At 38.1% G+C, this 15,269-nt stretch overlaps 1 long non-coding RNA gene across 1 annotated transcript; it reads right to left on the bottom strand.

The window, feature by feature from the left end:
- Window positions 1-216: 216 nt before the first annotated feature.
- LOC148004555 (uncharacterized) lies at window positions 217-11,448 on the bottom strand. Its single transcript, XR_015626105.1, has 3 exons — window positions 11,285-11,448; window positions 1,788-1,851; window positions 217-451 (listed from the first exon to the last, which is right to left on the bottom strand). It is a non-coding gene; the product is annotated as an uncharacterized LOC148004555 (long non-coding RNA).
- Between the last annotated feature and the right edge of the window lie 3,821 nt (window positions 11,449-15,269).

Genomic DNA, 15,269 nt, shown 5'->3' with positions numbered 1-15,269 from the left:
GTTCCTTTCAGTATGGATACTAAATTTTGGTATATTTTTACTACTGACAACAGAACTGCAGAGGAGCACTTAGCCCATCAAGTCTCTATCAAGAATAATAAGCTTAAGTAAAGTATGAGAGTCACTAGGCTACCTATTTCTACTAACTCTACCATTTCATGAAGACAGACAAGGAAATACACATCAAAAATATTAAAATAATATGAACCATGGCTCTTTATAAGGCTAAAATGCTTTATTGATCATATCTAAACACACTGCTAAGATTTCATGATTTTGACATGATTCCTAAGAAAGACTAAAAATGTTAATGATTTTAATAGTTGTACTCAAATGTATTTTAGGATGATCATATTTAAATCAATAGTATCCCAATGTCTCCATAATTTTATTTCTCATTAGAGCTTTCTGTATCATCAAATATGTTAGTCTTCTCATAAACCCGAACTACCTGGAAAAGACAGAGCATTTTTCTTGTGAGTACCAGAAGTCTATTAAAGGCAAATTAAAATTAATTTAGATAGTATGCTAGGCATAACTACTATAACTACCAATGATAGTTCCTTAATTTGGAAACACCAGAAGTCATCAAGCTTTTTTTTCAGGCAAATCTTGTATCCACAATTACAAAACTATAATACTAAGCATTTCTTTTTGTGTGTACTTATGCAGAACTGCTTTTTCTGTATACAGTGATCTTCAGTAGATGATTGCAAGCTTTAGACTAAGTGACCTAAGATTATGTTCTCCATTTCTGGCAAAATTTCCAATATCACAGCCATTGCCACAAAACTGATTTGAATAAGAATCTCTCTAAAGAAATATATTTTAATACCCTATATCGCAAAATGAAGCAAATAATTTTTCTCACATTGATACAAATTTCTTCTGAAAGACACCTGTAAGTAGAATGTGTGATTTGTCAAGATTACACCACTGAAGTAGGGATCCAGTTTCAGCACTGAATTCCTTTTGACCGAGCAAACTATTCCTTATTACTTGGGTCAAAGAAATCAAATTCAAAACATGTGTATTCATATATATGTGTATGCATGTGTATGTATATATCTATGTGCATAAATCATGCATATAATATGAATATGTATACATAAGATGTAGTGATATGATGTGATATGATGTGATATGATATGATATGATATGATATGATATAATGCAATAGAATTCTGATTATGGTTTCCCTTTCAAAAAAACTTCTTGAATTCTGAGATTTCCCCCAATCCTAAATTTTTGTACTTTGTTCATATCTTCTTAGGAAATTGATGGGTATCTAAATAATTCTTAATACTAATAATAAAGTAAAGTAAGATAAAACAAAACAATCATATGGAATAGGAAAAAAAAAAGGACAAACTTGAAAACCTGTGACTGAAGGAAAAAATAAGAAATACATGTAGACACAAAGGTTTACATAGCCTAACATTCAGAAGTTTTGTAGAAACACTTCAACTGTGACTCAGTATTTATAAGGAAAATATCTATAAAGTTAGAAAAAAACACAGTCAAAACATTACGAGCAAAACTTCATTTCTTTTTTTGTTTGTCATGTCATTTTGTGTAGTTCTTTTCTTCAGTGCTGTTTGCATGGGCAGCAGATTATATTGCAATAAACTCTTTTCCTTTCTTTGAAAACAGTTATCTATTTGAGTTACAGTCTGAATTAATAACAGAATATGTATTCACATTTGCTATCAAAATAGTAAACCAATTGCCTTAGGCACGAGTAATCTGATTATATGCTGTGCCAGTATGTGTGAGTTTATACTTACCCAAAATTATTCATAGGAATTACTATGTTGAATGGTTCCCAGCCATCCCCTGATAGAAGTTCACCTGTAGAATATAAAATATATCTGTGAGACTATAGTTTTTGAAAACTTGTTCTCTATGACTTTTATATAGAAAAGCAGACTATGACAACATAAAACATCGAAAGTTTAGATTCAATTTTAAGGATAATTTTTGTTTGCTAGATTTAATATAATAAAACTGATTAGAATCAAATTCTGTGAAAGCATGTGGAATGTGCTTTCTTTAACTATCATTCCTCTAAAACAAAATTCAAAGTGTCCTTCTAGATGTGAAAAATGAAAATATTATTAAAAAATATGAAGAAGCAAAATTGTTCTTTGGAGTAGAAAGCAGGGTTATATTCATGAGCCACTGCTGCCATGTCCAATGCCACAGTGTCCACTTTTTCAAAGAGATGCACTAAAGCTTACTCCATTACCAAACATTCAACCACTACTAGACCTTGTTGATCAAAATCCCCAGACTGATCTTTCAGTTTTCAGAGGGAACACCTGAGCCCAGCAGTCCATTCCCACCAAGGAATTGTACATCACTCTGATGGAGAACTATATGTACAGAGAACATAATCACTACAAAACAAATTTACTAATTTCTTTGCCATTGATAAAAATATAAAAATGTGAAAATACAAGTTTATGTTATAATGAAAGTTTGAAATTTCTTTGATACTTCATAAAGTGTTCTGTTGAGCTGAATATCATAGTCACATAAATCATGTTGCTGCTACTTATATTGTATCTTGTTCAAAAATACATTCAACAAATGCATTCCACCAAATTACATCTTTAAAATGTTCCTGTATTTTGTATAATTCTATTCTCAAAATACTATATGTCACCACAAGTTATCTTTAATAAATTTCATGATGAAAAATGTTAGGTGAAATTACTGTAACCAAAGCCATGAATCTTGAAACTCAAGAGGTTTTTTTCCTCATTTTTTATTATGTGTTTCTGCAATGTAAATATTTTTAAGGCAAACCAGAATGAAACAAATTTATCATGAGCAAATATGGTTTATTCAATCCCATTGTCCTCACTATCTTTCCTTTCCAGGTTTTCCTGCTGTGTATCTAGCCTTGCAAATTACCCTATTTGACATTCTTTTTTCATGAAAACTAGTTTAGGTGGTGTACTAGAAATAATAGAATTTTACTATCATATGACAAGTTAGAAAGTTTTCTCTTCTGGAAGACAAACTTGGAATGAAGATCACATAAATAATTTCCCTAGAACCCACACCATATGGAAAACACTATAAATTGAAATGGAATTTCTTTTTTACTGAGAAAATATCCTCCAGTGGGAAACAATGGAATATTTACTCTTCTTAACTCTGCTCCCAGTAATAGGAATGTTGATTACAAATTTCCCATGTATTCATCTCTATTTTCTACTAATTATACAATCTAACATAGAATCCTCTACTTTAATGAAATAATAACAGAGACATATGGACTCAGAATATCATAAATATTTCAAGAACAAAGTTGTCCTGAATGACCCTGTCCAATCTATGACACCTTACTTTATTCTCCAATGAAAGTATTAAGTTGCTTTATAGCACTTACTGTATTAATCATAATGATAATAATAATAAGAAGAAGAAAAAGAAGAAGAAGAAGAAGAAGAAGAAGAAGAAGAAGAAGAAGAAGAAGAAGAAGAAGAAGAAGAAGAAGAAGAAGAAGAAGAAACTGCTAGGGGATAATAACTATTTTCAGTTCAACCTGTACACACTATTCCAAAGTATAATTTCTTACTACTGATAATGGACTACTTTCAACAGATGACTTGAACCAGAAATCCCATGATATCCTATGTTCCACTATTCTTTCCTCATTGGAAATGTTAATATATGATACATAATATAACATTAATATATAGCAAAGAAATAAAATATCTTAAATACTTAGACTATGATCCCCGAGCACTCATTGAATGGGATGACAACCCAATCCACTGGCATCTTCACTAATGACACCATATCCTACTTTCCCATTTCTGTGAAATGTAAGACTCCATTTTTTAAACATGTTTCTCCTTGCCCTCTTTGTCCATGTCATACCATCTACAATAAAAAAATTGTCAACTGAAGATTTCTCAATAAACTTAAACTCAAATTGCTTACTAAAAATTAATTCACCTAAGCTAATAAACCTTTATTAATCTACCTAAATAATTGTATACTAAGGAACTTGTTAAAAACGATTTTCAAATCTCGATATCCAGATGAAATTTCACTTCAACTTATATTTCTCAACAATTCATAGTCTAAAATTGTAATACAAAATTAAATGTTATTCAGTAAAATAAACAAACCTAAAAGACCCAGTCTTTTCTCTTCAATAGCAAATGTGTGATTTCTCCATTTTAAATGATTTATTATTAGTTTGTTGATCATCTCAGTAACTGAAATTAGGTAGATTACCTGGTATCCTTTGCATGAAGATGGCAATTTTGTCCCCAGACATTAAATCATTAAGCATATTTCTTCCAGTTTCATTAATTCTAGATATGTCCTTTGCAGATGCATACAAATTGAAGGTTACATTTCCAAGGTTGACATCATCATTTTCACCATCACTTTTCACATTTATTTCACCCGTAGGAAATAAAATGTATATTGCAAGGGATACTGGATATATATATATATATGAATTCAGTGTAATCCTTGCACAAAAGTCAATTTGGTTGAGTTCCCACACAAAAGAATCTTGTAGTGAAATCATTAATCACTGAAACAAGTATAACCAGGATTTGGAAAATGAAAATACTCTTGTATTTTGGTGCTTACGTTGCAAATGACGAAGAATCCCACAAGTGAGTAGAGAATAATCAGTTTCATGTTGATCATTTAGGATCCAGATGAAGAGCCTTGTATCCTGGAGATCAACGCCTCCAAAGAACATCTAGCTTGCATATTTATACTGTGTCTCAGAATTGTTCAGGTCTCTAAGTGTTGTGGTGAGCTTAATGATGACAGACAGGTAATCATTGTCACATGTCCAAAATAGAACAGTGGCTATGGCTTAATGTCAATTTTCTGTAATATCTTCTAAGATTTTGTCCTAATTTAGTTCATGCCTAACCTATAATATTCCATTTACTCCCCTGTGTAAATAGCAAGTCCTCAAAATAAGCATTTCAGGATGAAACAAAACAAATGCTTCAAACATAAGCTGTGATTTGTGCTCTTTCAATCATAGTCAAAGTCTTAATGTCTCAAAAAAATCAAGCATTATGATTAAATAAAACAATTGTATTACTTCACAACATAATATGTTTCAAACATTTGCAACCTTTTAAAACACAACACCAACAGCAGCAAAGCCTTAAACCATTAAAATTCATCATTTTCCTCCTTAGGGAAACATAAAAGTATCAGACAGGTAGAGTTGTCACATAAATAAGAAAGTTAACAGCCACAATTTGTATGAGAGGATCTGTTACAGTCCCTTGCAGTCCTCATGGTTAAGGTTTCAGTGTTTGTGAGCTCATGTGAATTGATGAATAAATGGGCTACAGTCACAAGGTGTCTTCTAAATCCTCTGACTCCTACAGTATGATTTGGGAATTAAATTCAGACCCTAAATCTTTCAAGGGAAGTATGTGAGAAAGAGAACTATTTCTTCCTGGGAGATTTTCTGCTTGTTTGACAGAATTTTAAATGGCATGCAAAATATATTAGATATATTAGTAGTTATTTTGTTATATGTTTCCTTGTTTTAATTTTCTCTGAAGTTTGTCTTGTTATGCCTCAAAATCAACATGAGATATGAATTATTTTCAAGGTTGACAAAATTGTCCTTCTAAATATTAAATGACTATGGAAAATTGTCCATACCCATCACGATAGATGCATGAACAGCACATTTATCTTCCAACAGTGCCTTCCACAGCTACTTTATCTCAGTTATCCTCTAAAAAGGACTTTAAAACATTATAAAGACCTTTTCCACTTTGTTAAACGAGCCTAACTTACACTAAAATTCATATTGTCCCAATGAATATCTTATGACAGGAGGACCTGTTCATGCCAAGTACATTCTCTCAAATTGAAAAAAAAGTGATAGATTAAAAAGCAAAAAATATAGGTTACTCACAAGCCATTAACACATCCACTATTCTTACACAAAAGACAACAAAAGTCAAGAGGAAATTTTTCATTTTCATTTTGGACAGCAATGTGGTCTTAGAACCTCAGCAGGTAACCACAACACTCATGATAATATTACAAAATAAAATCTTACAATATCCCTCCTAAAAAGAATCATAGTTTGACATTAGTTAATGGGAGGATTTATGCACTAAATTCCTGCAAAATTAAAGATAGGTTTAAACAGATTCAAATTATGTATACAAATTGTAAGACACTCTAGTTTCTCTCACTCTGAGAGCATGTATTGCAGTGTTCAACAGTGCTAGATGGAGCTTTTTATTTAAATGCACATGCTGATACATAAAAGATCCTTCTTCAGTCAGTGAACCTAACACAAACAAGCTTATTCTTCAAAAATCTCTTTAAGACCCATGTAAGTTGAGTTCAGTTATAAACATTTGACAGGCAGAATCTGTCTAAATTATTACAAATAAGACATAATTAAATAATGTATATATTGTTAAGCATTTGCAGCCCACGAAAGTTTTTTTTGGACGCTGTTAAAACTTATAAACATGTTCTACTCTATGTTCAACTGTTAAGTAATTCAATCTCAGTCATTGAAAACACATCTTTACTGTCTGCTATGCTATATTACAAAAATCTACAGCAGATACTATGTATATCTCAGGCTTATTAGGCAATCCATGTACATTTTCCCAATATTCAACATATTTTTCCTAACACTGCCAATGAATCTCATTAATAGACTACAGAACATCACTGGAAACCTCCTCTGTACTATTTCTTTAATACCTAACTTTTAGCATTGATTAATTATATCCACATTCATGTGGTCTTCCAAAATAATACTCTTCCAACCAATAGTTCTGAGATTAGCACAGTCTCCTGCCATCAGGCTTTACTCACTCAAAAGTAAATTGTTTCCTAGTTCCATGCATCATACTTTGTTCTCTTCTTCCTCCACTTCTTCTTTCTTCTTTCTCCACTTCCTCTTCCTCTTCTTCATCTTCCTCCTGGGAGCCTGTGATCTTTGGAGTGAGTGCATTCCTGGAAGACCAGCTCTCTGCCCTCAGGTTTTACAACTAACAGCTGTCAGACACCCCCTGCTCTAGGTACAGAGGGAGACTGGAATGATCTTGTCCTAGGCCACCCTATTGTTCCTGCATCTCATGTGCCCCTGGAGTGTTTTTCCTTGGATAGTCAGTGGGGAGAAATGGGGGTCTCTCTTATGGGCTAACAGCATAAAATGGAGTGTGCTCCTTGCACAACAGTTCTCTGTGGGCAGGTTTTTTGTCCAAAGGCTGTTGGAAAATGCCAGCTTGGTACAGATGGAGACTGCAGGGGTCCTGTCCTATACCACTCTGTGACTCCCACACCCCATAAGTGTTGCACCCAACCTCGACCAGCAAGGAAGACATGACCAGAGGAGATCTTCAAGCAGTTTATTCAGGAATCTTGATACAATCTTCTACCCTGGGGAATGCCCTACATCAGCTTAAGTACCCAATGCCAACCAACCCCAGTGTGCGACGTGGGTTATGCAGACAGGCTGTCACTATGCGGAACCTAGCAGGCCAAGCAGGCATAGCCAAATAAGGACTTGTTTACTACAAGGAGCGCTCACCGGGAGGGTGGAAGGCGGAAACCAGTGTCATCTTTGAGGTATGGCACGTCAAAGCTCCCTACAGTTCCCCCTTTTTGTTTAATTAATCAAGCAGGCAAAGGCACCACTGAGCGTGGCGACCCCCCCCCCCCGTCTTAGGATCATCCCTGCATTAAACCCGTCTTAGGACACCTTGTCGCCCACAAGGTTCCATGCCTTAGGTAGAAGGGAAGTTGTCCGTCACTAGGCAGGGTCACTCACGAGGTGCAACTAGGTCTTCTGAATGACCGTAAGCCAGGCTTGAGGGGACTGTCCTGCCTCAATGGCTGCAAATGCCTGTACCACCATAGCCGCATGCCGCCTCTGGACAAACCTCATTCTACAGAGAAACCACAGGCTCACTAGGGAGACCAGCAGCAAGAGTCCAGCTAGGGCTCCCATACCCGCTCACTCCCTCAGATGATTCATAGCAGCAGCAATCCAAGATGACAATCCCGTAGCCAGTCCAGCATCCACATGTGTGGAGTTCACGGTCACAATGGCTACACGTAGCTGATCCATTAAGAAATCGAATTCTCCAGTCCAATTACTCAGAAGATAACTTGACAACTGTTTAGACAGATTAGCTGCACATGTAAAATTTTCATACTGAATACTGGTCACACATAGGCCAGAGTATCTCCACTGGCAACCTAGCTGTGCAAGCTGCCACAGTGTGTCAATTTGCTTTTGTACCAGGTCAATTCTTTGATTAACCACCATCAGGCCACCTTTAAGTTGAGCATTAATGCTGGCTTGCACATCAAGAGTATGTGCCACATTGGAAGACAAATTAGTCAACCTATGGGCTGTCTGCATGGAATGACTCATAGCTATGGTAGCAGTCGTTGCTCCTACTCCAGCAAGGGATATAGCTGTTATTCTAGCAGCGGTGATGCCAAAATCCCCTTTTTGTCTAAATAGAGTTATAGCATGGGAGGCATCCACAGGAACTGGAACCCATCTGGGCATGCGAGCAACCACAGCGATAGCAAACTTTTCTGCATCCCAGCATTGTGTATAAAAACAGGTATCATTAGAGCATGACAAGACCTCTCCAAATTCCTGACTAGCATTACCAACAATAAACACAAAAGGAGGATAAACACATACAGGAGTGGGCTTAAACGTCATGGCGTATCGGCATGGGTCTCAGGAACACCAATAGTATCCCCCACCGGGGCTCCCTTTGGACCAGCACTTGGGTCACACTGAGAAGTGTCAGCAACAGCAGGATCTTCATTCTTGTTGCAACTCCTGGTCAATCTCTCGGGGACCCACAATGGATCTTGCTGGTCCTGGGGAAGCACACAAACAGACCCTCTCACCCACGCCAGCACAGAATCTGACCCATGCCATAAGCCAGTGAGCACATCTTTCCACTTCACATAACCTTTCAACGTGCCCGCCTGACACTGATGTCGGTCAGTGGCAGAAAGGCCATCATCATCCATAATCAAAAAATTAAGAGTAAAAAGGGCTAAGGATATCTGTTCCTTGGGAGTTCTGCCATGGCCTATTCCCCCTTTTTGTTTAATTATGCATTCCTTCAAAGTACGATGTGCTCGCTCAACAATACCTTGACCTTGGGGATTATATGGCAGGCCATGGCTCAATTGCACATCCATCTGTTTGCAAAAGGATTTGAAAGAGTGGGCAGTGTATGCTGGACCATTATCAGTCTTTAAGTGTTGAGGCTTTCCCCAAGCAGCCCAAGCTTCTAGCAGTGTCCAATAACATTGCGTGCCTTTTCCCCACTCATAGGGGTAGCATGAATGACACCTGAGCAGGTATCCACAGAAACATGAATGTATTTTAGATTCCCAAATCCTGATATGTGAGTCATATCCATTTGCCATACCTTTAAAGGCAGTAAGCCCCTGGGATTAACCCCCACACTAGGGGGATGATGAAAAGTCACATACTGTGGGCAGTCCAAAACTATTTGTCTAGCATCAGCTCGAGACAAATGAAACTTTTGTTGTAAAGTTTTTGTAGGCACATGAAACTGTTGATGAAACTGTAGGGCCTGATCCAATGATGAGCCTAAGAAGATACACTCCATCTGGGTACATCAATCCACAAGATCATTTCCCTCACTTAGAGGACCAGGCCAGCCTGTATGAGCTCTGACATGCTGGACAAAAAACTTGTGATCTCTTCCCCAGATCTATTCCTGAAGTTCCCTCAATAGCTGGCATACTGTACTGTTAATTTTAATAGGGCCAGCCACTTCTAATAGCTTAACTGCATTAACAACATATGATGAATCAGATTGCAAATTAAAGGCAAAAGAACAATTTTTAAAACACTTCCAGCACAATCTTGAGTTCAATTACTTGTGGAGAGCCGGGTTGCTATTGACACAAAATTGGCTCTTGATGGTCAACCATATAGGCTCCACAGGCAGTGGATACATCTGTAAAAATGTTTGGGGGCCCCTGTATGGGACCCTAGAGGATCTTAGTAAGATTTCTGCTCACTTCTCCTTTATTAGGCAAAGACTTCCATGCCTTTGTTGCAATTTCATTTATCTGTGCATAAACTTCCCCAGGGAAACCTGTCTGCTGATTAGCAAAACGTCCTTGCCCTAACAACATGTCTCTGTCCCAGGCTGCCTGCCCACCTCCTGCCGCTAAATTGGCAGCAGCCTGTTCATTGGCATATTCAATTAGAAAAGCTCTCCAATCTAGATACTGCCCTGGGCTGAGGCATGCTCACGCCAGGTTGGTCCAATCATTAGGAGTCATGCAAAAATCTGTGCCGAGCCTCTATCTGAGCAATAGTAAAGGAGGCAGTGATACCATATGTTCTCACTGACTCAGCCAAGGCTTTACTCACCTTGAAATCAAGAGGCTCCTGATATCTTTGTTGATTAGCATCCACATAGACAGGATAGGCTAAATGCAGCTCAGTACGAACTACTCTCCACACTTCAGGGCAGAATGTACTACCGGAAACTCTACTTCTTCCCTCTACAACATTGCAGGGAGGAGGAGCCAAGGGGAACTGCCCAAGAGGTTCCTCCACCATTTTAGGCTTTTTCCTTTTCTTCTGTCTATTACTTAGTGACTGTTTCCACATTTGATCTATTAACTCTTGTAACTCTTCTTCTGAATCTGTTTTGTCTGCTTCCTCCTCCTTTTCTGAGTCTGTCTCCTTTGTGCTTCCCTGCATTTCTGATATCTCCTCTTGAAGCATTTCTAGGGCAGCTTGCCCCTTCTCTATAGCTGCCTGACAACATTTCTGATCCTCAAGGCAGCTACGCACTAAGTGCCACACTGGACAGACCCCATGTTTCAGGGTCCTTTGTTTCCAGGCAAAGTCAAGGTCTTTCCCTAATTTTTCCCAACTTGCCACAGTAAGATTACCAGAGACTGCGAACCAAGGTGCAATGGCATCACATTCGCTCAAAAATCTCTCTATGGAGCTCCTTTTTATTTTTAGCTTCTTTTGCTCGAACAGCTTTTGAAGAGCCAGAAAAATTGGATGAGACTGTGAGGTCGACATGACAAAAACTTTCTATGCTGCTATGGCTAAATTCACTGCGCATCTTGCTACTTTCGGTTCGCTGCTGCCGCGAACTTTACTTTCGGTTCACTGCTACCGAGAACTTTCTCACTACCCTGAGACTTTATGGCTGCTTATTTTCCGCAGTCTTTATGGTCCCACCTTACCTTGGGAACTTACCAGTGTTGCCCTGACTGCAAGAAGTTCTGATCTCAGGATGTCTCCGTACAGGCCACCACTTATAGCGCCCAACCTCGACCAGCAAGGAAGACACGACCAGAGGAGATCTTCTTCAAGCAGTTTATTAGGAACCTTGATACAATCTTCTACCCCGGGGAACGCCCTACATCAGCTTAAGTACCCAACGCCAACCAACCCCAATGTGCGACGTGGGTCATGCAGACAGGCTGTCACTATGCAGAACCTAGCAGGCCAGGCAGGCATAGCCAAATAAGGACTTGTTTACTACAAGGAGCACTCACTGTCGGGAGGGTGGAAGGCAGAAACCAGCACCATCTTTGAGGTGTGGCAGGTCGCAGCTCCCTACACATAAGTTCCTGAGTTTTCTCTCTGTGGACAATCAATGTAGAGAAAGTGGGCTAAGGGCTTAGGAGGGCGAGTGCTTTTGGCAGATTAGCCCTCTGAAGGCAGGTTTTGTGTCTGATGGCTGTGGAACAGTCCTGGCTTTGGGTGCAGATGGAGAACAGAAGGACTGTTTCCCAGGCTACAGGTTTCACCTTGATAGCTTCATGCAGTGCTCTTTCTAGGACTCCATGCAAGGAATCCACTGATACACAATTGGTCTCAGCAATTTACCTTAGATATTATGGGAGATTACATAATATCATTCACACAATGGCCTCTCTTGGGCTTCATTCAGGAACACTCTGAAACATTTCTTATTTCAGCAGCTTTTCTTAGTCTTGCAGAATAATTCCCTAACCCATATCTTCTATCTTTGATTTTAAATCCAAAACAATATGGCCAAAGCTGCCAAGATTTGCTTCTTGTTATACTGGACTACAAGCCCCATGTTAAAATACATCTTCATCTGTTTCTGTTTTCTGTTTTTGATGGGTTCATTCAGTGCTTGCGCACACACACACACACACACACACACACACACACACACACACACACACATTTGGGAAAATTTCTTATTTTATGTACTAAATATTTCAATACTTTTCCTGTAGAGATTGCTAGTTTGATCATATATTCAATGATTCGTATCCCTTTTTCTTCTATCCTATCAAATTGTTGTATATGTTTCTGAAATATTTCTTTGTGTTGGCAACATTCTCTGTATATAATCATTGTTTATACCTTTAAGATTGTAATGTTCATTACATTGATTACCATAATTTTTTAATCTGATGTAAACACAGTTAAATTATACTCAACCATATCAAGAAACACTAACATACTTTCCTGCTGGAGTTACACATTTCTGCTATTACTTCTATTTACAATTATCCAGTGAAATCTCCTTTGTCAGGTCATGACAGAAAATTGGTAATGTGGGATGAACAATTAGTAATAACTTTTCCTTAGTGTTCATCAAATGAAGCTCATCATTTCATGCCTCGATGGATAATCTTCCCATGTTTCACCCAGAGTAGATATGTAAAAAATATTTATAACTAGGTCACCGTGGTCTATATCCATATGTAGACTTAAAAGCCTCAAAGCTTCATAAAAACAACTTCCATTATCATTAACTGTAATGGGGTAGCCTAAAGCTTTTTGTATTCTAATGCTAATATTGGTCCCTCAAAATCATTTGCTCCAAAGATGAGAGAGCCCTCCGGTAAAATATTGAGGAACCCTATCCTCAGTTAATCAAGACTGGTAAATAAAGTTGCCAGCCACAAATAACTTGAGATAAGAGATATAGGCAGGATTTACTTTTTGTGGGCTTCATACACAAAGCAGAATGAGAGCGAGGAAGAAACTTTTATTGGATACAGAAGAACATGCAGGAGATGAGAAAGGAGAGTGGCCATGTTCTGGATCCTAAGAGAACATGGCCAAAAAGACAGCCTTGATGAAATTAACAGCATCCGAGAAGTAATATAGAAATAAGTAAGTAATAACTTGGAGTTACTGGTAGAAAATTAGATTTAAACCATATGGAAGTAAGAAGCTGTCCAACTATTGTGCTATCTAAGGAATATTTAAAATTAAAGGCTGTGTGTGTTTTTCATTCAGGAATATAAATGGTCAAAGAAAGGAGGACACCCCATGCTGGGATTTTACAAAAACTTTTAAAATTGTTAACTGCCAATATTAAGTAGTCAAAGTCTTATAAAATGAAATCTAGGTAGGAAAGGATTATAGAAAACATGATAATTATATGGGCAGAGAAAGCAGCTCCTGACCTCTACTTGCTAAAATCAAATTCATCTCACATGTAATATTACACGGATTTTTATTACCCCTATGGATAAAGGGTATTTTGTTGGCCATTTTTACCTGTGATTTTTCCACATTGGTTGGTTATTCGCTCCGTTGCACTTTTATACCACCTTATTTCTCTCAGAAAAATGTTACTATACAAAGACACAGAAATGAACCCACACACCTATGGCCACTTGATTTTTGACAAAGGAGCCAAAACCATCCAATGGAAAAGAGATAGCATTTTCAGCAAATGGTGCTGGTTCAACTGGAAGTCAACATGTAGAAGAATGCAGATCAATCCATGCTTATCACCCTGTACAAAGCTTAAGTCCAAGTGGATCAAGGACCTCCACATCAAACTAGATACACTCAAATTAATAGAAGAATAAGTGGGGAAGCATGTCGAACACGTGGGCACTGGAGAATATTTCCTGAACAAAACACCAATGGCTTATGCTCTAAGATCAAGAATCAAAAAATGGGAACTCATAAAACTGCAAAGCTTCTGTAAGGCAAAGGACACTGTGGTTAGGACAAAACGGCAACCAACATATTGGGAAAAGATCTTTACCAATCCTACAACAGATAGAGGCCTTATATCCAAAATATACAAAGAACTCAAGAAGGTAGACTGCAGGGAGACAAATAACCCTATTAAAAAATGGGGTTCAGATCTAAACAAAGAATTAGCTGAGGAATGCCGAATGGCTGAGAAACACCTAAAGAAATGTTCAACATCTTTAGTCATAAGGGAAATGCAAATCAAAACAACCCTGAGATTTCACCTCACACTAGTGAGGTTGGCTAAGATAAAACACTCAGGTGAGAGCAAAAGCTGGTGAGGATGTGGAGAAAGAGGAACACTCCTCCACTGTTGGTCGGATTGAAGACTGGTACAACCATTCTGGAAATCATTCTGGAGGTTCCTCAGAAATTTGGACATTGAAATACCTGAGGACCCAGCTATACCTCTCTTGGGCATATACCCAAAAGATGCCCCAACATATAACAAAGACACATGCTCCACTATGTTCATAGCAGCTTTATTTATAATAGCCAGAAGATGAAAAGAACCCAGATGCCCTTCAACAGGGGAATGGATACAGAAAATGTGGTACATCTACACAAGGGAATTCTACGCAGCTGTCAAAAACAATGACTTTATGAAATTCATATGCAAATGGATGGATCTGGAAAATATCATACTGAGAGAGGTAACCCAATCACAGAAAAACATACATGGTATGGACTCATTGATAAGTGGCTATTAGCCCAAATGCTTGAATTGCCCTACATGCACAGAACACATGAAACTCAAGACTGATGATCAAAATGCAAATGCTTCACTCCTTCTTTAAAAGGGGAACAAGAATACCCATGACAGGGAATAGGGAGGCAAAGTTTAAAACAGAGGCAGAAGGAACACCCATCCAGAGCCTGCCCAACATGTGGCCCATACATATACAGCCACCCATTCAGACAAGATGGATGAAGCAACGAAGTTCGGGCCAACAGGAACCGGATGCAGATCTCTCCTGAGAGACACAGCCAGAATACAGCAAATACATAGGCGAATGCCAGCAGCAAACCACTGAACTGAGAATAGGACCCCCGTTGAAGGAATCAGAGAAAGAACTGGAAGAGCTCGAAGGGGCTCGAGACCCCATATGAACGACAATGCCAACCAACCACAGCTCCCAGGGACTAAGCCACTATTCAAAGACTATACATTGACTGACCCTGGGCTCGAACCTCATAGGTA

The sequence above is a fragment of the Rattus norvegicus genome, chromosome 7 (assembly GCF_021556685.1).
Source record: "Rattus norvegicus strain SHRSP/BbbUtx chromosome 7, alternate assembly SHRSP_T2T, whole genome shotgun sequence".
Classification (NCBI taxonomy): domain Eukaryota; kingdom Metazoa; phylum Chordata; class Mammalia; order Rodentia; family Muridae; genus Rattus; species Rattus norvegicus.
This window is presented reverse-complemented; position numbering and strand designations above follow the sequence as displayed.